Raw genomic sequence first — 22,258 nt, 5'->3', positions numbered from 1 at the left:
AAAGACAACTCAATTTTTAAGATGGACTAGAGACCAAACAAAAATTCGCAGAAGATAATTTCAAAACCCAATAAACATACTGACAAGATGCTCAATGTCACTAATCACATGGAATGTACAGATTAAAAACTCAGATACTATCACCCACCAAAATGACTATTTTTTACCTAAAAAACAGACAATACCAAGTATAAGTGAGACTGTGCGGCACTGCTGTCCTCATACACTGCAGGCAGAAATGTAAACTGGTATAACAAGTATGGAAAACTATTTGGAAGCATCTACAAAAGATGAAAATACACCTACCTAATGACTAAGTAATCCTACTCTTGAGTACACAATCAATAGTTATATGTACATATGTGCCCAAAACGATATGTATGGAGTTATCATAGCAGCAGTATTTAAAGAGGCTAGAACTGAATATACCTATATTTTTGGACTATAAGACGCACCACCCCCCCCCAATTTGGGAGAAATAATGGTTGTTAATGCTGCTGTTGAGTTCTGTTTACATTAACATTGGTGAAATATTGTGTTATTTATATTATTAAATACTTTACATGTTTTGCTTCTAAAATTTTTTTTCTACTTTCCTCCTCTAAAACCTAGGTGCATCTTATGGTCCAAACAATACGGGTAAACCCAAATGTCCATTGGCAGTAGAAGGGAGAAATACACTATTATATGCAAACAATGAATTCCTAAACCTCAGTGAAAATGAGAAAACTAATGTCACACACAAAATAAGATGCATCTTATAAGCACAGTATTGTGTGAAAGAGGCCTGTGTGTGCGTGCGTGTGCGCTTATTGGGGTGTTGGTGGGTTGGTTGGTTTCAAAAACAAGCTAAACTAATCTCCTACCACAGAATCAGAGTAACAGTTACCTTTGGGATGAAGGGATTATTCAGCACAGGACAAGAGGGCTTCAGAGGAGTTGATACGTTGATCTAGACTACAGTCAAAATATGCATTCACGCTTTGTAAAAGTTCAGTATGGAAATAGTTTCCTGAATGTAAGTTTAACTTCAATTATTTTACAATTTTTAGTTGAAAACTATATTTATATAAAATAGATGAAAGTCTGTGTTATATGACACTGAATCGGTTTCAACTCCTGGCCACCCTGGGAACGGGTGGTGTCTCCAGGCCCTGCCATCCACCGCCCTGCGCAGCCCCTGCGGACCCACACCTCGGGCTTCCCTCACGGAAAAACTCCAGATGTAAAAGTTACTCTTGGTGAAAAAACTTCAGGTCATCATCCTAATAATATGAAGCTCATTAATTTGAAAATCTGCATTTCCTAATAATGTATTTTATTTCTACTGACTGTATAAAGGTAAATTAAATGTCTGATCATTTTAAAAATAGCTTCAATGTAAATATGTTTTTACCAGCAAGAGATTGCTTATGAATCTCTTTAAGAGAAGAGAAAGCTAATGCCTGCTCTACACAGGCTCGTGAGGTTTACAAAAGTGTCATTTCACACACATATGGAAAGTATTAGTCACTAACTCAGAAACTGCCTTCAAAAACTATCAGATGGCAAAGCCAGAAATTCATAAAAACTTTAAGGCAAATGACTTGGTCTTGTTACTTAGAAAATCTTACGTTCTTAAAACAAATAAACATTTGAAGAAAAGTCTTGCAAATAAATATTCTTACACATCTAAAAACTTGGGGTTAATCTTTCCGATGATACCTTGTTTATTCAAAATATAAGCAGATTTTTCTATAGGTCCTCTTATCCCATTTTTTCTGTTATATTTACATAAAAACTAAGTTATTTTTTCACTAACCAACTTCTTATTCCTCTCTCTAAATTAAGGAACATCATTATTTGATCAGACTTGAAAATTTCAGTCCTGATGGAAATCTGCCTCATTACTTATAACACCTTTGTCCTGAGCTGTGGGCCTTTCTGTTACATGAGTCTCTGAGACAACAGTCAGAGGACAGGGCGGCATAGTGCCCAAAAAGCCAGTTGCCCGAACAATTCTCAGAGGCTGAGCATCCTTTGGACAAACTTTACTTCAGCCAACTCACTAAAAACCTTCCACTAACTTTCCTTGGTCTTGGGCTGTTTTGTCTGTAAGACCCCAGCCAGGTACAGAGCTTTCCAAAACCTGCCATTGGCCAGGAACTGTGGTCAGGTTTCTACCTGAAGGTAGCCAACCACTGGGTTGGAGTTCAAAGGCAACACATTCAAAAACTGATTTTTTAAAAATCAATCTAATCACCCCACCCCATTCCCCAGGCCCCCTAGCCAGAAAGACATCTACTTCTAATTCTGGGACTTAACTTTCTACATCGTGTATTTGCACCAAGAATACTTAAAACTTCCAGTTACCACTTTAGGCAACTTTTTAAAATTTTTATTTATTTATCTTTAGAAGGGAAGGAAAGGAGAGAGGGAGAGAAATATCAATATATGGTTGCTTCTCATGTGTCCCCTGCTGGGAACTGGCCTGCAACCCAGGCACGTGCCCTGACTGGGAATCGGACCGAGAAACTCTGGTTCGAAGGCTGGCGCTCAATCCACTGAGCTACACGAGCCAGGGCCCACTTTAGGCAACTTTTGATAGAAAAAAAATTGTTCATTTGAGAGGCATCTCAGAACAAAAAGGGGATCTCTCCCCAAGAGAAACTGCCTTATCTTCCTAAAAGACAAAAATCAACTTAGTAAATGTAAGAAGACCTCCTCAGAGGTCAAACATATCAGCAGGACAAGACAGACAAGCTACTGGAAGAGAGCCCAGAATCATTACTTAGGGTCCACTATGAAGCTGAGAGCCAATAGATCCCATCCCGAATCTATAGTCTACAGAATTAGACAGAGGTTTATGAGGATAATTACCTGAGTTTATGACTTCTAGTAGCACGACAAATCCCAGAGAGGACGTAAGGATGGACAGTCTTCCCCCCAAACGAAAGGTGCAAAACAAATTCAGCGACTTCACACTGTTCACTCGTGTGTGAATCAGCAATAAATGTAATGAAGAGTTTCATGAATTAAAATCATGTAAATAGTGATATCTAAAAATCTATCGCCTTAAAATAGTGTTAATACCGTATTTTCCAATGATATTCTTATTTTATTGTTTTCTAGTTCAATTTTGGAGGTGAAAAAGTTAAAGCTAGCCCGGTAGAGAATATTTTAAAAAGCAAGATCTCAGCTACTCAAAAGCTGTAAGTAGTTCTGGAACAATGCATCAGAAATCATTTCTCAAACTACCCACCACCCATTTAACTTGGCCAACTACAGTATTTCACAAATCAACCCAGTGCAGGGCAGCAGCTTACCTCCACCCTCTCCTGAACCCTACTGTAGCTCTCAAATGGCTTCAGAAAAACTTCACACCACAGTAATTTCTAAAGGCTGTAAATTTTTACTTTAAAAGGGTCATGTTGTATGTCTATTTCCTTAACAAAGAAGGCACAGCACTTGCTATTTACCTTTTCAAGTATCTTACAATGTTATGTAAATAATACATACTATTTATTTATTTACATACTACTATTTATTTACAATAAATACTACTATTTATTTACATTTTAAAACCAAATTATTATTATTTAACCTTTTTTACAAATGTGTGCATAAAAGTATAAAAACCTAAAGGATACCTCCAGTTTGGTAATTACCTCTTGGAAGGGAGGCAAAAAATTTAGTTTAATTAATACTCAAGTGTATTTTTAATTTAGTTTAAAAGTTCTGAAACTTGAAAAGGTCTATAATTATAGCAAAATATTATTTGTTCATTTTGGCAGTATGGATACATGAGCAACTTATATAGAAATTTCTAAATATTCCACCATTTAAAAATTTAATTATTTAAAATGAATTGCTGCTATACCAACCTTATTTCTGTAATTCCTGGAATTTAAAACTATTGCTTTGGAAAACTTTGATTTAGAAGCAGGTACCCACAGACCCCTCCTACTTTAATCTCTGATGTAAATGAACACACACAAATCAGCACTTCCACAATGATTCTAACAAGCAAAATGCATTTCACTTACTTCAATAAAAAACAACTTGGAAGGTATGCCGTGTGAATGGCATTAAACTAAGAAATATTTCCTGCATCTCATATTGCTCTCAATATGTATCACCATTTGGGGAATTCAAAGTTTATCCACTCTAATAATTCAGTTTTTTCAATCATTTAGAACTAACTCTACAAAACTATCCTATTAAAGTTTTTATTTTAATTCCAATTAATACTATTTTAAAAATCTACTGTGGTAAAATCGGTACACAAAAAGATTTTTAAAGCTCAAATATTTTAAGGGATTTGGTAAGTTAGTTCTTTATCACATTCCTTTTAATGCTTTAATCTATTTGTAAAAACTTGCTATTTTCTGCTTAAGAGAAGGTCAGCGGCTCTCACTTCACTACTCTACAATAATCATGAACTGAAATAAGAACTCTCAGCCCTTTGGACCGACAAAGCTACCAGTATGCCTAAGCCAATAAAGCGGTTCGTTCATTAGCGCTGCTAATAAAGCAACCTTCTGTTAGTCTATGAAACATCGGAAACCTCAGAGACTCTAACTTTGCAGTTTTTCTCTGTTTTTGCCATATGAACTTGAAAGTTCTCTCACATGCCACTTACGTTAACAACAAAAACATAATAATCATTCTAGAAATTTGACCTTCCACTCTACGTAACTTAACAACTTAACACATTAGTTCCAACTTCAGAAAACTGTTCCCAGATCAAACTACTTATATTTTATTTAATTATTCTCTCCTGGTTTTCCATCAAACCAATCAGTGTAGAAATCTGTGCCATCTTCAAATAAACTACTGAAGGAACAACCCACCCTGACCAGGTAGCTAAGTTGGTTACAGCAACATCCTAATACCCTGAAGTTGCAGATTCAATCCTCAGTCAGGGCACATATAAGAATCAATCAATGAGTACATGAATAAATGGAACAATAAATCAATTCCCTCTTTCTTCCCCCCATCAATAATTTGTTTAAAAAGGAAAAATCCCTATAATAGTCTCAAAATGAAAACCAAAAATGTTTTCTTTTACTCCATCAGCATTAACTGATCAACTACAGTAAGCAAGACAGGGAAGATACTGTAAAGATTAATACACAGTCTATGCCATCAAGCAACTCAATTTAAGAATAAAAACAGGCATCTTTTTTAAAAATGTCTGTAAGGTAGCTTTTAATAGTGTTCACTACTAAATATAATAGTTATTAGCATCAGGACATAATTAACTGAGACAAGATGAAAAATCTTTAATTACAAGACTTTTGAAGCTAAATAAGGGAAAGTATATTTCAGGCTTAGGGAATAACTCATACACAAAACAAGATACATAAAACACCACAGTAAATTCAAAAAATTTTCATGAATTTAATAAGTTTGGAATGTCCATGCATGTAACAAATTAGTAGAAAATGTCTGTCAGTTCTTGAAAAGCCACATTTGCGCTGCTCTAGAAATTGGACTTTATTCCATGCAGTGGGGAGTCATGAAAAAGTTATGACTATACACCTGAAACCTGTGTGATCTTGTTAACCAGTGTAACCCCAATAAATTCTATTAAAAGAAAAAAGTTACTTTTTTAAAAAAAGGTATATGGTGTTCAGGTCTATTTTGGGGGGATTGGGGGGGTTGTTTTTTTAGGAAAGTCACTCCTGAGGTACTGAATGCCCAAAAGCTTCTATTCTCAATAACTTCAGATCCACCGAGCAGTTAAGTCACTTGATCAAGTCACACAGGCTTGCGGAATAGCCGAACCAGGACTCAACCTGGCTTGAGTCTCATACACTCTTAGACACTGTAATATGGTATCTCTCAAGAAGAAACAAAAGTTAAAAACAATCATAACAGCAATTCACCTACTTTGTTAAATTGTCCAAGTATTCCACAGAAATATCAAAAATCAAAACACAATCCTTTTCCTTCAATACTGTTAATGTGTATTTGCATTACAGATAATAATGTGCTTAATGGTATAATTATAAGCAAAGCACTTTTATCAATCTTTATTATTTATTAGTTTGTACCTTCTTTTGGAAGTGAGGCATATCAAAGTTTAAAATATACACTACCAGTATAAAAAATAAGAAAACAACAAGCTCTTAAAGATGGTCATCCCTGATAAACACCAAAACTAATAGGCAAAGGAGGAAGCACATGAGAGAAAAAATAAGAAGGGGTATTTAGAATAATCTTTGTTAACAGGGAAGGGGTCTTCTATATTCATGGCTTCCAAGTAAAAAAATAGAAAGCCAACATAATGAAGCTCGAGAGCATCTGAGAACCAAGTGGCAGACTTCTGGACATCGTTCCAGATCAAAGGACATGGTATTATTTCTTTTTTAATCATATGCCAATAATATCAAAAAGTACTACTACCTATCAATCATTCTCTCACGTTCATAACTTTTCTGTTGAATCATACTGATTCAACAAAGTACTCAATAGTAGAATAGCTCTTCGATTTTTGTATCTTTAATATAAAAAGCAAACAATCATCCAATAAATTTACTATGCTAGGCCCTAAGAAAGCAAGAATAAATATACCCTGGGCCTCTGAAAACTTAAAGTCTACTGGAAAGACTGATAGGAACTAGTCAAACAAATAAATCACAAATGTGATGAAAGCCCTGAATGCACATACCAGGGGCATTTGACCTAGTGAATGTTTTAACGGATGAAGGGCTTTCTTTCAATAAGTGACCTTTAGACTGATATTTGGAAAATGCTTAAAAGTTAAGACGGATTCAGGACAGTGATTCGGGGGGGGAAGGGGCCATGGAATCAAGGTATGCTTCACAAGGGAAGACAATTATATTGGCAAGGTTTTAGCTATTAAGCTGATAGTGACAACATAGGTGCTATTTATGTGTTTTCATAATATTTTCATTAAAAAACCTTACATGTTGAAAACTTCAAGCACAAAATAAACAGACTAGTACGATAATCTCACATGCATCAAGCATCCACATCCTGCCATTCTCGGTTTCACCTAAACCTTCCACTTCCTGTGGCCCAACTTGTTATTTTACATTTTTAGGTAAAAAATCTACAGACATTGACATATGCACTCCTAGGCCGCCCCACTGACAAGCAAACCCGTGTAAGCCAGACCAGTATCTCTAAGACACTCAGCATTTATCCCTTCAGGAAACTCCCTGGTGCCCCCCCAGTGGTGCTCCAGCACCCCCCCCCCCCAGAGAACTGAACCACTGTTCTATATCCCTTTAACCACAGATCAGCTTTGCCTGTTGTAGAACTTAATACAAACAGAATCACACCATATACTATGTCCCGCGTCTTCTGCCAGGTGAATTTGTGACAGTCATCCACGTTGTCTGGCATACATGTTCCTGCCGTTTCACTACTGGGTAGTATTCCATTGTATGAATATATCAAAAGTTTTTTAAGCCATTATCCTACTGACTGACACTTGGGTTGTTTCCCGTTGTTAGCTGTTATCAATAAATGTACTATAAAAATTCTTGAAAAAGGCTTTGTGTGGACATATGTTTTCATTTCTCTTGGGAAAATACCCAGAGCAGAACTGCTGAATCCAAAGGCAGGTGTAATGCTTATACTCCCACGAAACCGCTGAGTGGTTTTCCAAAGCGGCTCTACCATTTCACACTCATACCAGCAACTTGGGGGACAGTTCTGGGTGTCTCAGGGGAAAGTGGGCTGCAATCTTTCTCATTGCAGCCCCTCTAGTTAGTTGCAGTGCTTATCTAATAGTTTCTTTCTTTTCAGTTTCATTACTATTTTTTATTGTTGTTCAACTACAGTTGTCCTCATTTCCCCCCATCACTCTCCCCTGCCCAATGCTCCCTCCCACACTCAACCCCTACCCCTGCCCCGTTGGCTTTCATGTGCATTTTCCTAATGACTAATGTTCATAACTCAATATACATTAAATATAGGATAATGTACAACAAAATGTGAGATGCATATTAATACAGGAATAACAAAAGCAAAGGCTCTGGAGGGAAGTATGTGTCACATCTGGACCAAGGGGTCAGCAGGGTAAAAGCAAGGAGAAAAAAGAACGTGGCCTGTGACAAGACTGAGAAGATAAACTAGGGTCAAATCACATGGATAGAGATCATTATGAGGTCAGCTTTTTAGACTCATTTGTTTCTAGGACAGCTGGAAACTCAGACAAGTGGAAATCAAAGTGGTGGGACTGACTAGGGAGAAAGAATGACAAAGAGAAAGAAAGCAGCTTAGAGCTTAGGACCAAGACTCAAGAAATTACACTTTTAATGACCAAGCAGAAGAAGAGAAGCCTGTAAAAGAGATTAGAAAAGATATCTGCAATTCATATTACCAGAAATATTAATCAGATTATTTAAAAATTGCCACAAATCGATATAAAAGCTAACAGCCAGAGAAAAATATATATTAGCAAAGAACACAGAGAAATGATTCACAGGATGAAAACCAGAATGACCAAAATCCATGCAAAGACGTTAAACTTTACTAGAAATCAAAGTAATCAAAATGCAAACTATTAAACTCCTTTTCTTATCTTTCAGAGATGCAAAAATGAGTAAATAAAGTAAAATGCTGGTGGGTACGAAGCAGCACCTCCACTCTGGACTGCACTTGACAGAGCTGGTAAGATGAAGGGGCACCTCCACTCTGGGACCCAGTAATTCTACCCTTAGGTGTCTATCTCCGATGAGGTTACACAGTGACTAGGCACCTGCGTAGGAAACCCCCATCACAGACAGCGATGCTACCTGCTGAAAGGTAGGTAGGACCTAGTTATCTAAAAGGAGGAAACTGAGTTTTACTTAACCAAGCAGCAATTAAAAAGAATGAACTAAATCGATGTGTCAACATGAATATATCGAGGACACAACGTTATATAAATATTTTTCTCAGCACCTTGTATGTACTATGTTTTATATGTACAAAAGAACACAGAAATGACACACAAGGACTTCAGGGTAATGGGTACCTCTGAAGGAGTGGGGAAAGAATGGGGAGTGGTGAATTTTGAAACCAGAGTAAAAGCAAATGAGGCAAAACGTTAGCATCTGCTCGACCTTCAGGCTGGGTACATAGGTGTCTATTACATTATTTTTGTAAGTTTTTGCATATTTAAATTATTTCATCATTTACACAATATTTTAAAATTCAGTGATACCTAGGTACCTGTCCTTAATTCGTTCCACAACTCATGACAAATGCGGAAACCGATAAATACCGAACAATGAAGCATTTTCTCTTGTGGGGCAAAGTCACAACTCATACAAGTTCTAGCAAGTGCGATGAATCCCCAGCAAGTGCTGAAATACTTTTTTCTTGGCAAAATGCAAATAGCACAGGGTTTGACAAGTTCTGAAGCTAACAAGTACTGAGGTATGGCTGTAGATTGAAAATAATAAGCTTGCTGATTATGAACAGCAATTCCAGAGAGTACAATCAAATCAAAGTAACTAGGAAGTTAGGAAAGAAATCGAAGGCTTTTGTCAAGGCAAAAAAATTGTAAAACATTATTAAGATAGTGATTCAGAAGATACAATATGACCACCTTCTCATGAAAACAGGATGAGAGGCAAGTCTCAGATCCCGTGAGGAAAAGAGAAACTGGGCCCCATTGCCAGACTCTTCTGTCTTGTTAGGACTATGATAGAGTGAGTCTAGCTAGTTTATTATCTCAACTCAATTGATGCGGCATCATTGTGATTCTCAGCAACTCTGATCACTACACATTATGAAAGTGACAGCTAAACCTTCAGTCAAAATAGATATAAGGCATTCTACTAGACAGTGCAAGGGACAGAAAGAGGTGTATTGCCAGTTCTCAGGAAGCTTACCATTTAGTGTGAGAGCTAAGATGCATATAGAAAGAAGAAAAAAGAAAAATCTAGCGCTTAATGCCTAACAAGTGCTTCTGGAATTCAGAAGAAGAATCCACCAGACTGCTGAGATGTACAAGAAAGGTTTCACCTCCTCATCTTTGGAGCTTAAGCTGAGTAGTGAAGGACAGGAAGCAATTCAAACTGTACAAAGGTGGCATTCTACGTAGGAAAAAAATGGTGGCAAAGAAATACAGAGGGTGGGAGGAAAAAAATAAGAGCATAAGTGTGTGGCAATTTTTGGATCTTAATTAGAAAAGTAAAACACTCTGACAATAAACAAAATCTTTACAATTTAGTAGACCAATCAAAGTTTTTAGCTACAAAAAACAAAACCTCTTTCAGGTGGTTTCAACAGAAATGTATTAAAATATATTAGGCGGTTCCAAGAATTCCCCCTCAAACAGCAAAAGAATCGGGTTGGGGGTATGCAGCCCAGAAAAGTCCCTAAGTCTCCCCAACAAATTGTGCCTCACCCCTTGACCACTGGTAACATGAAAAGTGAAGCCTCGGAAAACAAGGCTCAGTAGGACGACTGCTACTGCTGCCTGTGAAAGCTCGGTGTCTCACCAAGGGCCATCCACATCAGACAGCAATTCCAAGCAAGAACTGTTACCTGTAGTTGTTCTCTCTTCTGAATTCGTATCTTACATACATGTATCTGATCAAAAACATCTAGGTCATATGTCCACATCCTAGCTGCAAGAGATTCTAGGAATTTGAGTTCTGCCTTCTATAGGACTCCTAACATACAAATTGCTCCAACATTGAGAGGTTATTTAAAATGAGGCCAGCCCTGGCTGGTGTGGCTCAGTGGATTGAGCACCAGCCTGGGAACCAAAAGGGTCACCGGTTTGATTCCCAGTCAGAGGACAAGCCTGGATTGTGGGCAGGGCTCCCCAGCTGGGGATGTGCAAGAGGCAACCACACATTGATGTTTCTGTCCCTATTTCTCCCTCCCTTCTTCTCTCTCTGAAAATAAATAAAACCTTTTAAAAAATAAAAATAAAAGTAAAATTAGGCCAAATGTATGCCAAGTCTTGGCTATAGACTCACATACACATTTATTCCACACCTCAAGCTCCAAACAGGACCCTCAAATCTCAAGATTCTCGAGAGCACAACTAAGCCTTGAAGGAACAAAACACTCTGTGTTCCTCGAATGGAGAAGAGAAGCAGAGTTTCATCGGTTAATATACACAGCTCCAGTATCAGCATCTTTGGGCGATGTCCCCTTCCCTCTGGTTTCTTCTGTAATCTACAAACTAAACTGCAAAGGGATGTGAGAGTAAAAAAACAAGTTAAAGGCTTTATTCTAATCCATACACACATTTTTTTTTGAAAAAGGGAAAACTGAATGGGTCCCACAGACCTGATGCAGGTCTAGTAAGTGTGTGAATTACAACTCACTCTTGTGCTGGTTCAAGGCAGACCTTCACTTGTGAGGCCTGAAATTTTGGGTTATACAGAACAGGCAGGACCTCAGTGGGCTCTCTATCTATTTTAAATATAGGGGTCCCATGGTCTTTAGTCCCAGCCAAAAAGAAGCATTCAAGTCAGTACATCTCTTGATCATCAGGCCTGTCATATAACCTTATAGATATGATGCCCACCTTGCCTATGAAAACCAGAGCTACCCTAAAATCCCACCATCTGAAACCAGAAAGATGAGTTTAGTATAAGTATCTCCTGCTACCTACAGATAAGAGCAATTATAACAGTCCCCCTTCAACCACAGGGGACATGTTCCAAGATCCCCAGGGAACGCCTGAAACCACAAATAGTACTGAACCCTATATATACTGCTTTTCCCATATGTACCTCTGATAAAGTTTAATTTATAAATTGGGCACGGTAAGGGATTAACAATAATAGCTAATAATAAAATAGGGAAATTCTAACAATAAATTATAATAAAAGTTATGCGAATGTGGTTTCTCTCAAAGTGTCTAAGCACATATCAGACACTACAATTTGAGGTACAACAGAACACCAGCCTCAGTTTCTTTTGTCGATGCAATTTACAGACAGATTTGTTCTCACCACAGATCTTAGCAACCTCAGCATGCAATATTTTTTCTTTCCTTAAGTCAGGAGCTTTCCCCTTTTCACTTGAGGCAGCACTTAACGGCTTCTCTTTGGCATGTCCAAATTTCCAGCATTACCACTCTCGCACTTTGGGGCCATTAGTAAGCAAAGTAAGAGTCGCTTGAACGGAAGCACTGTGATGCTACAACAGACGTGGAGAACTTAAATAGCTACTGAGTGCCTGACAAATAGGTAGCATATATAACATGGATATGCTGGACAAAGGGATGATTCACGTCCCCAGCGAACAGAACAGGATGACACATGATTTAATCATGCTACTCAAAATGATGCACAATTTAAAGTTATGAATTGTTTATTTCCAGAATTCTCAATTTAATGTGTTCACACCTCAGTTGACCGCAGATAACTGAAATTTCAGAAAATAAAACTGTGGCTGAAGGGGAGCTGCTGGGTATTGCTTTCCATACACAACGGAACTGTCGTCCAAGTATTTCTCGTTACCTTGGTGAATAAAGTATCTCCTGGGCCCCTTTGTGGATAATGGACAGAGTACAGGGGAGACAGGAATGGTCGTAATGAAATACCCATTCCGTCAGTCCTACTTCATTCAGTCTTTTGACTTCTTCCTCTAACTATGAGAGTCTGTAGGCATTCAACTTCATTTAGTATAGATCAACGCTGAAACCCATTGAAGGAGCAAATAACACAACTTCTCCGAGCTGCCTGAGCAAGAAGACTGCATCCGGAACCTCCAGCAAGTGCAGCACCTTGCCAAAACACTGGGCCAAATGCAAAAGGCACGTTCCCCTCTCATCATCAGAACCCACTTCTCTGCATATTCCTGAAGTCTTAGCTGATATGATAGCAGAAATCTTTTTTAATGTTAATCGATTTTAAAAATGAGGACTGTGAAGAATATAAAGAAATTGGCTTCCTCTTGAATGGTAACTGTCATGAGCAAGATTGTTTTAGGTCCACAAAGAAGACAAGGAAAGACAGCCTGTCAGCAAGAAGCTTCACTGGATTTGGAGACTTGTACTGAGTTTCCATAGTTCCCTAGATAAAGAAAATGTATTCAAAAGCTTATTAACAGCCATAAATATGGCATACATCCAATAAGAAGGGAGGCATTTATTATATTGGTTTCTAACTCCCTAAATTTTCTAAACTTAGACACTATAAGATTTTTCTACTTGGTTATTTGTTATACATTTAGTATTAACCATCACAATTTCTACACACTAAGATGAGGTAGCATCATGATACTCAAATGCAAGAGCAATTAAATTTAAGACTCTAGAGGGCAGCATTTCTCATGGGATAGACAGGTTTGATTTTAATAAAAGGAATTCCATTGTCCAAGAAGTTTAAGACTCGCAGGATAGGCAAGCTTTGGCAAATCCTGCAAAGGATTTCCAGAGGAATCCTTACAAGCAATTCTTTCCTATAAGATGATGTCTCAGTCTTTAATACATCATTGTGCACTGTGAATCTTATTAGGTCACTAAAGCAGTGGTTAAACAGTGAAAGAATTTAACAAGATTTCCTGTATTGTTAACTGATTTTAAAACAGGATTTCTTTTCAACAGTCAATGATCAAAGACAAAAATGGCAGTGTTCTTCACATTTCTCGCCAGTATCTCACTACATGTAAACAAGCTTAACCAGAAGCATCAAAGAAAGGAGTTTATTTATGACCTAGCAATATAGTTATGAAAATTTATGTTGAAACTGAAGCTTTTCATAATACTTAAGATTTTATATCTTTCTCTAGCATGAATCAATATATAGAAGATTTTAATTATAATGAACAGTATTATGTAAATTGGCCATAAAAAATTACCAAAAAATAGATAAAATTTAGAGTTCCTTGCAATACCCCTTGGAATTGGATGTTAATAATACTGAGTGGAGCCCTGAGCTGGGGTGGCTCAGTGGATTGAGCACCAGCCTGTGAACCACAGGGTCACCAGTTTGATTCCCAGTCAGGGCACATGCCTGGGTTGCAGGGCCAGGTCCCCAGTAGGAGGTGCATGAGAGGCAACCACACATTGATGTTAACCTCCCTCTCTTTCTCCCTGCTATCTTCTCTCTTTAAAAATAAATAAAATCTTTTAAAAATGTATATATTTAAATGCATAAGTATGTTGGGAACAACTTAAGTATATAAATCTACATTTTCAACCATAAACTACAAAATCTAAATTGGTACAAAACATATGTAAAATATAATAATATTTTGATATTGATTATCAGTTAGAATGATGTATTTTGGATATATCACATTAAGTAAAATACACTCAAATTCATTTAGCCATTTTTTGCCTTTTTTAATGAGGCTACAGGAAAAATTTACATTAATTATGTGTCTCAAATTATATTCCTGTCACATAGTGCTTGATTAACTAAGGATAAACATAATTAAGCTTTTATGAGAAGAGCACATTGTTTAGAACATTGCTATCAACTACTCCAAAAATCACCTTGGAAGCTCACATTACAATTGCCCATTATATTATATGCACAACACATAGTGAAAAGCCTCAGCATCAGAATGTACATTTTCCCAAAGGAAGATTCAGTGATACACTGTGTTTTGCAGCTTCACTGTTACAACAGCCTAAATAGTCTTTTATAAAACTAAAACAGAGGAAAGCCATTCTCTAGGAAGCTAGTTGCAGAATTTAACAGCAGCAAATTATATACAGATAAGAAGGGTAAAACTGCTTAAGAATACAGATGACATCATCTGAAAACGAAGAGAAAATAGTGATACTGTAACAGCCAAACAGTCCAATTTTGCTGCAACAGGAGTAAGCGTCTCATTTCCTATACTTACTTCCTAAGGACGTCACAATGTGGGACTCTCACAAAAAACAGAATGGCAAAGCCAAAGTACAGCGCTTTTTTAAGTTGGTGAGTTGTAATTTGTCAGAAAACAGAAACAAGTCTTGTACATTCTCATGCTTCCCACAAAAGCCCAGGAGAGTATCATCAAATGATACTAAATTTCTTTAGAATTTACTATGTGTAGTATGTTAAATGCTTAAAGGAGCTTATGATTTTGGTTTCGTTAAAAACAAAGAGTAAAAATGGCAATTAAAGTGCCCAAAGAGTTTTTTAAGTAAATAAACACATGAGAAATGTATACCCTAATCACCATAACACATACGGATAGACATACACACCAATGGAACAGTATTGAAAGTCCAGACACGAAACCACACATCTATGGCCCAGTGACGTTAAGCCAGGGTGCCAAGTCCACTCAGTGACGAAAGGACAGGTTTTTTTCACAAACAGTGCTGGGACCACTGCATTTCCTCATACAAAGGAAGGAACACACCATACACAAAAGGAAACTCAAACTGGACCAACGATCTAAATATGAGCTAAAATCACAAACCTCTTCCACAAAACACAAGGGTAAATCTTCACAATCTTGGATTACCACGATCATGGCACCAAAGTATGAGTAATCAGAGAAAAAAAACAGATGAATTGGACTTTATCAAACTTAGAAAGTTCTGTGCATCAAGAAAGACATTACCAAGAATTAACAAGACATCCTATCAAGTAAGTGAAAATATCTGTAATCCATGTATCTGATTAAGCACTTAATATTCAGAATTCTTACAACACAAGAACATAAACACAACCCAATTTTAAAAATGAGCAATGGACTTAATAAACATTTCTCCCCAAAAGACACAAAATGGTCAATGAGCATAAGTAAAATGTATAACATCATTAGTTATTAGGAAAACAAAAAGCTTCTTAAGGTACTAATTCAGAAAATAAAGTCTGGAGCTCTATTACTTCTCTCCAAGAAGTTGGCGTGACTTCTCTTTCTGTTTGCTCATCAAATGCAACATGGACGTAACAAAGAACAGGAACTTACTTAAAATCAGAAACACCTGGATGAACATTTTGACCCCCCCCGCTGCACTGGCAGCAATTACTCAAAAATTACTCAAATTTCTGATCTTCCACCTTTTTATCTAGAAACAAAGTCCAAAAAATCCCTTATTTCCTTTTTCCAATTTATATTCCCTTATCTCTTCTTCTATGCTTACCAGTATAGGTAATGAAATTTCAAGTGGATACGCCTTTTGATCCAGTAATTTCACTTTGGAGAAAGTGTCCTGCAGAAAATAAAGAACAAAATTCTCAATGTGCTGTTATTATGAAAAGATCTTTAAGATATACTGCAAAATAAAAAAAAATCTGTACACGATGCTCTCTTTCCCCTAAACTGGAAGAGAGTATCACTAGATATTTGTGTGTGCGTGTGTGTACAGACATAAAGACATTCTGGAAATATTTTTTACTACTGTATATATTAAAATATTTAATATTTCCTATTTCAGACATGTCAACAGGAGGGAAAGACTACCTGAAAAGAGGAAAATAAAGCTGAGACCCCAGAATAAACAAGCTGCTAGCGGTGTTAACCATAAAATGAATGGTATGAGTGTGTCCCACAGATCAAAGGCTGATTCACACGAGGTGTCTTTCACATTATATGAAAATGAATAGGTCTCTGTTTGACATAATGGACAAATCCAGAAAAAATAAATCCTCTTTGTTCTACTATAGTGTCTCTCTTTATTCTAATACTTTCCTTTCTAAACATCTTCAGAATATATATGCATACAATATTTACACATATTCATTCATTCCTTGGTTTGTCACTGTAGATCTCCCTCTTAACAATTTAGATTATTTTAGCCCAGGCCAGTGTGGCTCAGTTGGTTGGAGCATTATCCTATACACTGAAAGTGTCTGGGTTCCATTCCCAGTCAGGGCACATACCTAGGTTGTGGGTTTGGTCTCTGGTCAGACACATAAGGGAGGCAACCTCTCTCTTTCTCTCTCCTCTCCCACCTCCCTTCCTTTCTATAAAAGCAATGGAAAAAATGTCCTTAGGTGAAGATAAATTTTCTTTAAGATCATTTTTAAATGAATCAAATTGAAAATTTTATATTATCTGCATAATCTATTATCCACATGTAGCACATATTTTAGAAACACTACTAAGGGACAAGACAATGGAAAAGAAGAGTGGGAAGAGAAGTAGGTTGAGGCTACACTTTGTAAGACTTTTTTTTTTAAGATTTTATTTACTTATCTTTAGAGGAGAAGGCAAGGAGAGGAGGAGAGAAATATCAATGTATGGTTGCTTCTCGTGATTCCCCTGCTGGGAACTGGCCAGCAACCCAGGAATGTGCCCTGACTGGGAATCGAACCACGATCATGTGGTTCACAGGCCTGTGCTCAATCCACTGAGCGACACCAGTCAGGGCCACTTTGTAAGACTTTTAATGTAAACTGGGTATTTTCTATCGTTGTAAGAGCAATAAGTAGCCACTGAAAATCTGAACAAGAATGAAGGATGATGTGAAGAAACAATGTTCTTAGATAATAAATTGCTCTCAAAAACCGGGGGATTATTCATACTAGCCAAAAATTAGAAACAAGTCAAATGTCCACCAATCAATGAATAAACAAAATGTGACACCTCCATACAATGGAATACTATTCAGCCATAAAAAGAATGCAATACTGATAACACAGCATAACATGGAAGAACCCTGAAGACATTATGCTAAGTGAAATAAGCCAAACACAAAAAGCCACATATTGCATGATTCCACTTACATAAAATGTCCAGAACAGGCAAATCCATAAACATAGAAAGTAGACTGGTGGTCGCCTGAGAAATGGGAAGTGACTGCTAAGGTACATGGGGTTTCTTTTCAGAGTGATGGAAATGCTACAGAATTAGAGGGTAGTGATGCTTGCAAAATTTCATGAATATACTAAAACCCACTAAATTTCATACTTCTAAAGGGTCAATTCTCTGGTATGTGAATTGTATCTCAAGAACAAAGAGAGCTGGGTGTATGTGTAGAAAGCAGCTACACTGATTTAGCAGTGAGTACATAAGAGCCAGCGGGGCTTCTACTGTTAATCCCAATCTAGGGACCTCTGTTCAGAGTACTGTACTCCAGAAAGTACACCTCATAGATACCCTGTAGACTGGAGATAGCCCTGGAAATAGAAAGATTAAATTTAAGCAAAGAGGCAAAAGGACCGTAAATAATACTTTAAAAGTGTCTGAATATAAAGAGGAAGGAATTAAAAAATCTATTTTGTCTTTGATTCAAAATGAAACATTCACAAAGAGGAAATTCAACAAAAGTTAACATTTGGTATTTTGGGATTGAGGAAATAAGGTCAATTTGTAGTCTCTTATCCACACTTTTCCAAATTTTCAACAATGGCATTACTTATATAATGAGGGAAATGTATAAAAATGTATTTAACTTTATAAACAAAAAACTTTGCAGCTCAATCATAGAAATCATTCTGAAACACTAATGCCCTAACTATTAGAGTCAAACACCATTAAAGCCAATTTCTTGAGGAGTTCATATACTAGTGTTTCTAATTTTAAAAAGTTCATAATCTGCATCTGCACTGTCCAATATGGTAACCACTAGCTGATGAAATACGGCTAAATCCACATTGAGATGTGCTATTAAGCATAAAATATACACCAGATCTCAAAATTAGTTCTAAAATAAGAACTCAAATTTCATTAATAAGTTTTCACATTGATCTCATGTTGAAATGATAATATTTTAGATATACTATGTTAAATAAAATATGCTATTGAAATTATTGTCACCTTTTTTTGTTTTGTTTTTTTTAATGTGGCAATGAAATCACTTAAACTTAGGTGTCTGGCTGGCATTACATTCCGATTGGACGATGCCGCACTACATGGCAGCTCAATGAGCCTTTAGAAAGCTTCCCTCCAGCCCTCCGGTCGTCCCCTTTTCCTTATGCTCAGGAAGTAAGACTTTTTCCAGAGTGTTTCCTGCTCTAGAAAACACTGCACACACCAAGCAACATGAAACGAGCAAGGACCATAGGAAATGACCAGGAGGGAAATGATTTATGTTTCTTAAAATTCAAACTGTACTATGAATCTTAACAAGAAAACCTGAGATGAGTATGTTTTGAGACTGTCTTGAGGGTTATGACTATCATAAGTAACAGGTGAAAAGCCTCAGTAACAATGCGAAATTTTTTAGGAGCCCGAAATTTCTAAATGAAAATTATTTCTGTTTATGGTCCTACAAAGACAGTAAGAAGGAAAGTGAATGAGGAAACTATGCAAGCACGTATATGGGTTAGGAGAGCCAACTTTGAATATGCTGGGAAAATATATGTACACAGGCAAAGTAGAGGTCAAGGACATCTTAGAAGAGTGTTTAGAAAGCTTCAATGGGAACCATTTTCCCCACACACTGAAGGAAAAAATCTAAGACCTAACAAAGAAATGAATATTTTACAGATACAATTAAAATCCTTAGTCAGTTGACTTTAAATTAGGAAAATTATTGTAGGTAGGCCTGACCTATGGAGAACAGTTCTTAAAAGAAAGTATAGAGATTCCAAGGAGGATTCTCCTGCTGTACCTGAAGTAGCAAACCACCATGTTGATGTGCCCATGGAGAGGGTACCATGGTAAAGAACCCAGGGTGGCCTCTGAGAGCCTAGCCTCTAGAAGAGTGGTCCCTCAAGTCAACAGTGAACAAGAACAGCAAGGACATCACTCCTACGAACACAAGGAACTGAGTTGTGCAAACCACCAGAGACCCTGGAAGACCCTGATCTTCACTCAGATGAGATCGCAGCCCTGGCTGACACCTTAATTTCAGCCCAGTAGGACCCGAGAGCAGGACCCAGCTAAACCATGCCAAGACTCCTGCCCACCAGAATCTATGTGGTAAGATGCTAAAACTGTGGCAATCTGCAATGCAGCAATGAAAAACTAATACAGGTAACTTCTTAGGTTTGAGGAAACATAGTTTACATTATTTCCCTAAAAGGCTGCTGATACTTTGGCTATCATCAAAACAACTTCTCATATTTCACATTATTATGAGTGATACGATCCAATTTCACAAGTCAGAAGGATAAGATGATACTACTCTCAAAACTATAGGTAAAAACAAATTTATAGCATCTAAGAATTTCATTGCCTCTAACTGGGCATGCAAACAATACTATAATCTTAGTATATTTGTTTCTGCCACGGAAACCAATAACATAGCTTCTTCCCCCCTGCCAAAAAAGTCTCCATTGTCATCAATTTCTAAAGGAATGAAGGTAAAATTGAATGTGTAAGAAAAGCTAATTTTGAGATTTAGCATGGTCACATAATGTTGGACAGTCATCTATTTTTAATATAAGAAATTGATTTTCAGATGATAAATATAGTACAGAATCGTGTTTAAGGTCCCAGGCTCTAGAACCAGAGTGCACGGACAGAATCCCAGTTCCACTAGGAACTAAAGACAAGATACTGAGCATGTGCACCTCAAAGGGCTACCATAAGGACTGAATGAGTTAATGCACACAGAGGACACCGAAGAGCGCTTGGCACGTATTAAGCATTCAAATCTTGACATCAATATTACTTTTATAATAGTGCCATATTAACATTCCCTTGTAGGAAAAGCAAACTGTGGCAGATAATGTGAAAGAACACTAACAATCCTAATACCTAGAATCCTAAACTGACAAGATTATCTGATTCCCTGCACCCAATCCCTAACTCCTAAATTCTTATTTACCAGCATTTAATTTAACTCAGGCATTTTAAATCTCTAATAGATTACCATTCTGCACCCTGCTTTTAGTGTTTGCATAAAACCTTTTTTATTAAAGATTTTATTTTTTTACTTTTAGAGAGAGGGGAACGAAAGGAGAAAGAGAGGGAGAGAAACATGCATGCGTGGTTGTCTCTCGCACACTCGTACCAGGGACCTGGCCGACAGCCCAGGCATGTGCTGTGACTGGGAATCAAACAGGCACCCCCTTGCTTCGCTGGCCCGCTTTCAATCCACTGAGCTACACCAGCCAGGGCTGCATAAAACTTTTGACAGAACTTTACAAAAACATAAAATTAAAATTCTGGTTGAGAAAAGTTTCAATGTATATAATTCTGGTTACAAATACAGTATTTAAAATGCAACCAAGAGGAAAGAGAAAATCTTTAAGGAAGCATGTTTAAAGGCCAACATCAAGGTTTAGCTCTTTTTAAGATAACAAAATAAAACTATGAAAATTTAAATCTCATAATGAACAAATAAAAATCATACTACACAGATGTCAAAACTATATTCTTACCATATTTATTAAATGTAAAATACCTATAAATAAATTAATTGGATAAAAATAGACTTGTATGAAGCATGAGAAAGATGAAAAATATTTTTTGAAATGACAGACACCGTCTCAGCGAACAAAACTAGTTTAAGAAACCACATAAAGGAAATACTCCACAGGTAACCAACTGATTTAAATAATTTATACCTTAGAGACTAACAAATTTTCTACTATACCTTTTAAGCATACTAAATTATAGGTTTTAAAATTCAAATTAATATATTTTAGGGGCTCATGATCTAAACAAGAATCTTTTTTGAAAGATTGAACTCTAACTACAACACATTTTACACATAGAAAATAACATTATAAACAGCACTTTGCTCCACAATCTTTCAGCCAGATTTCTTCTACTGTTAAAAATGTATCTGGGACACCTGTCCTGATGGTGATACCAAGAGCAAACAAAACTAAATTTAATAAAAAATGCAGGTTAGTGCAAGTCAGTAACAATTACAGGCCTAAATGTCACAATTGTTTCGTATAAGGGCATAAACCTGGGAATCGCTTCTCCATGAGCCTGTTAGTCTTTTTCCTTCTAACATCTGCAAAGGAGGAGTCCTATCGTCTCCCCTCCTGTCTCAGTCTAAGCAATGACCTCCCATTTCCAACACAGAACTGCTCCACCAAAACTTACGAGGCAGCATGCATGGCGATGAAAAGCACAGATCACAGAGTCAAATGGATCTGGATTTAAATCCCAATTTGGTGAGTTCTAATTCCTAGCTATACATTCTTGGAATATTCTCTGAACCAGTTTCTTCTGCCATAAAACAGGCATATTAGTACCTATTCCATAGGGACTGCTGTGAGAAATAAAATGATACATGTAAAAAAAAGTAGCTCAGTGCCTGACATATAATGAACACTCCGTAAGTGGTAATAATGTTGATTAAAACAATAATTATTAAATTATAAAATCAATATTCTTATCCTCAAGATTAACATCCTCTCCCTCTTATCTATGCTTATAAATAATTGGGGCAGCTCTCAGGTAAAACTCAATCATCAGCCCTGGCCGGTGCAGCTCAGTGGATTGTGCATGGGCCTGCAAACCAAAGGACTGTGGTTCGATTCCCAGT

At 36.9% G+C, this 22,258-nt stretch overlaps 1 protein-coding gene across 7 annotated transcripts in view; it reads right to left on the bottom strand.

The window, feature by feature from the left end:
- FBXW7 (F-box and WD repeat domain containing 7) overlaps positions 1–22,258 on the bottom strand; it is a 166,584-nt gene that overhangs the window by 129,603 nt on the left and 14,723 nt on the right. The window contains exon 2 of one of the 7 annotated variants that reach the window (XM_037058398.1): positions 16,007–16,075. The exons of 3 other annotated variants lie outside the window; for them this stretch is intronic. The gene's annotated coding sequence lies outside the window, so the exon portion shown is untranslated. Of the gene's footprint in view, positions 1–16,006; positions 16,076–22,258 lie in introns of those variants that run through there. 3 more of the 7 variants (XM_037058399.1, XM_037058394.1, XM_037058397.1) reach the window with 3 other exon arrangements.

This window comes from Sturnira hondurensis, unplaced genomic scaffold (genome assembly GCF_014824575.4).
Source record: "Sturnira hondurensis isolate 20B ecotype Veracruz unplaced genomic scaffold, ASM1482457v3 Scaffold0010128, whole genome shotgun sequence".
Taxonomy (NCBI): domain Eukaryota; kingdom Metazoa; phylum Chordata; class Mammalia; order Chiroptera; family Phyllostomidae; genus Sturnira; species Sturnira hondurensis.
Note: the sequence above shows the minus strand (reverse complement) of the source record. Positions and strands in the feature narration are given on the sequence as shown.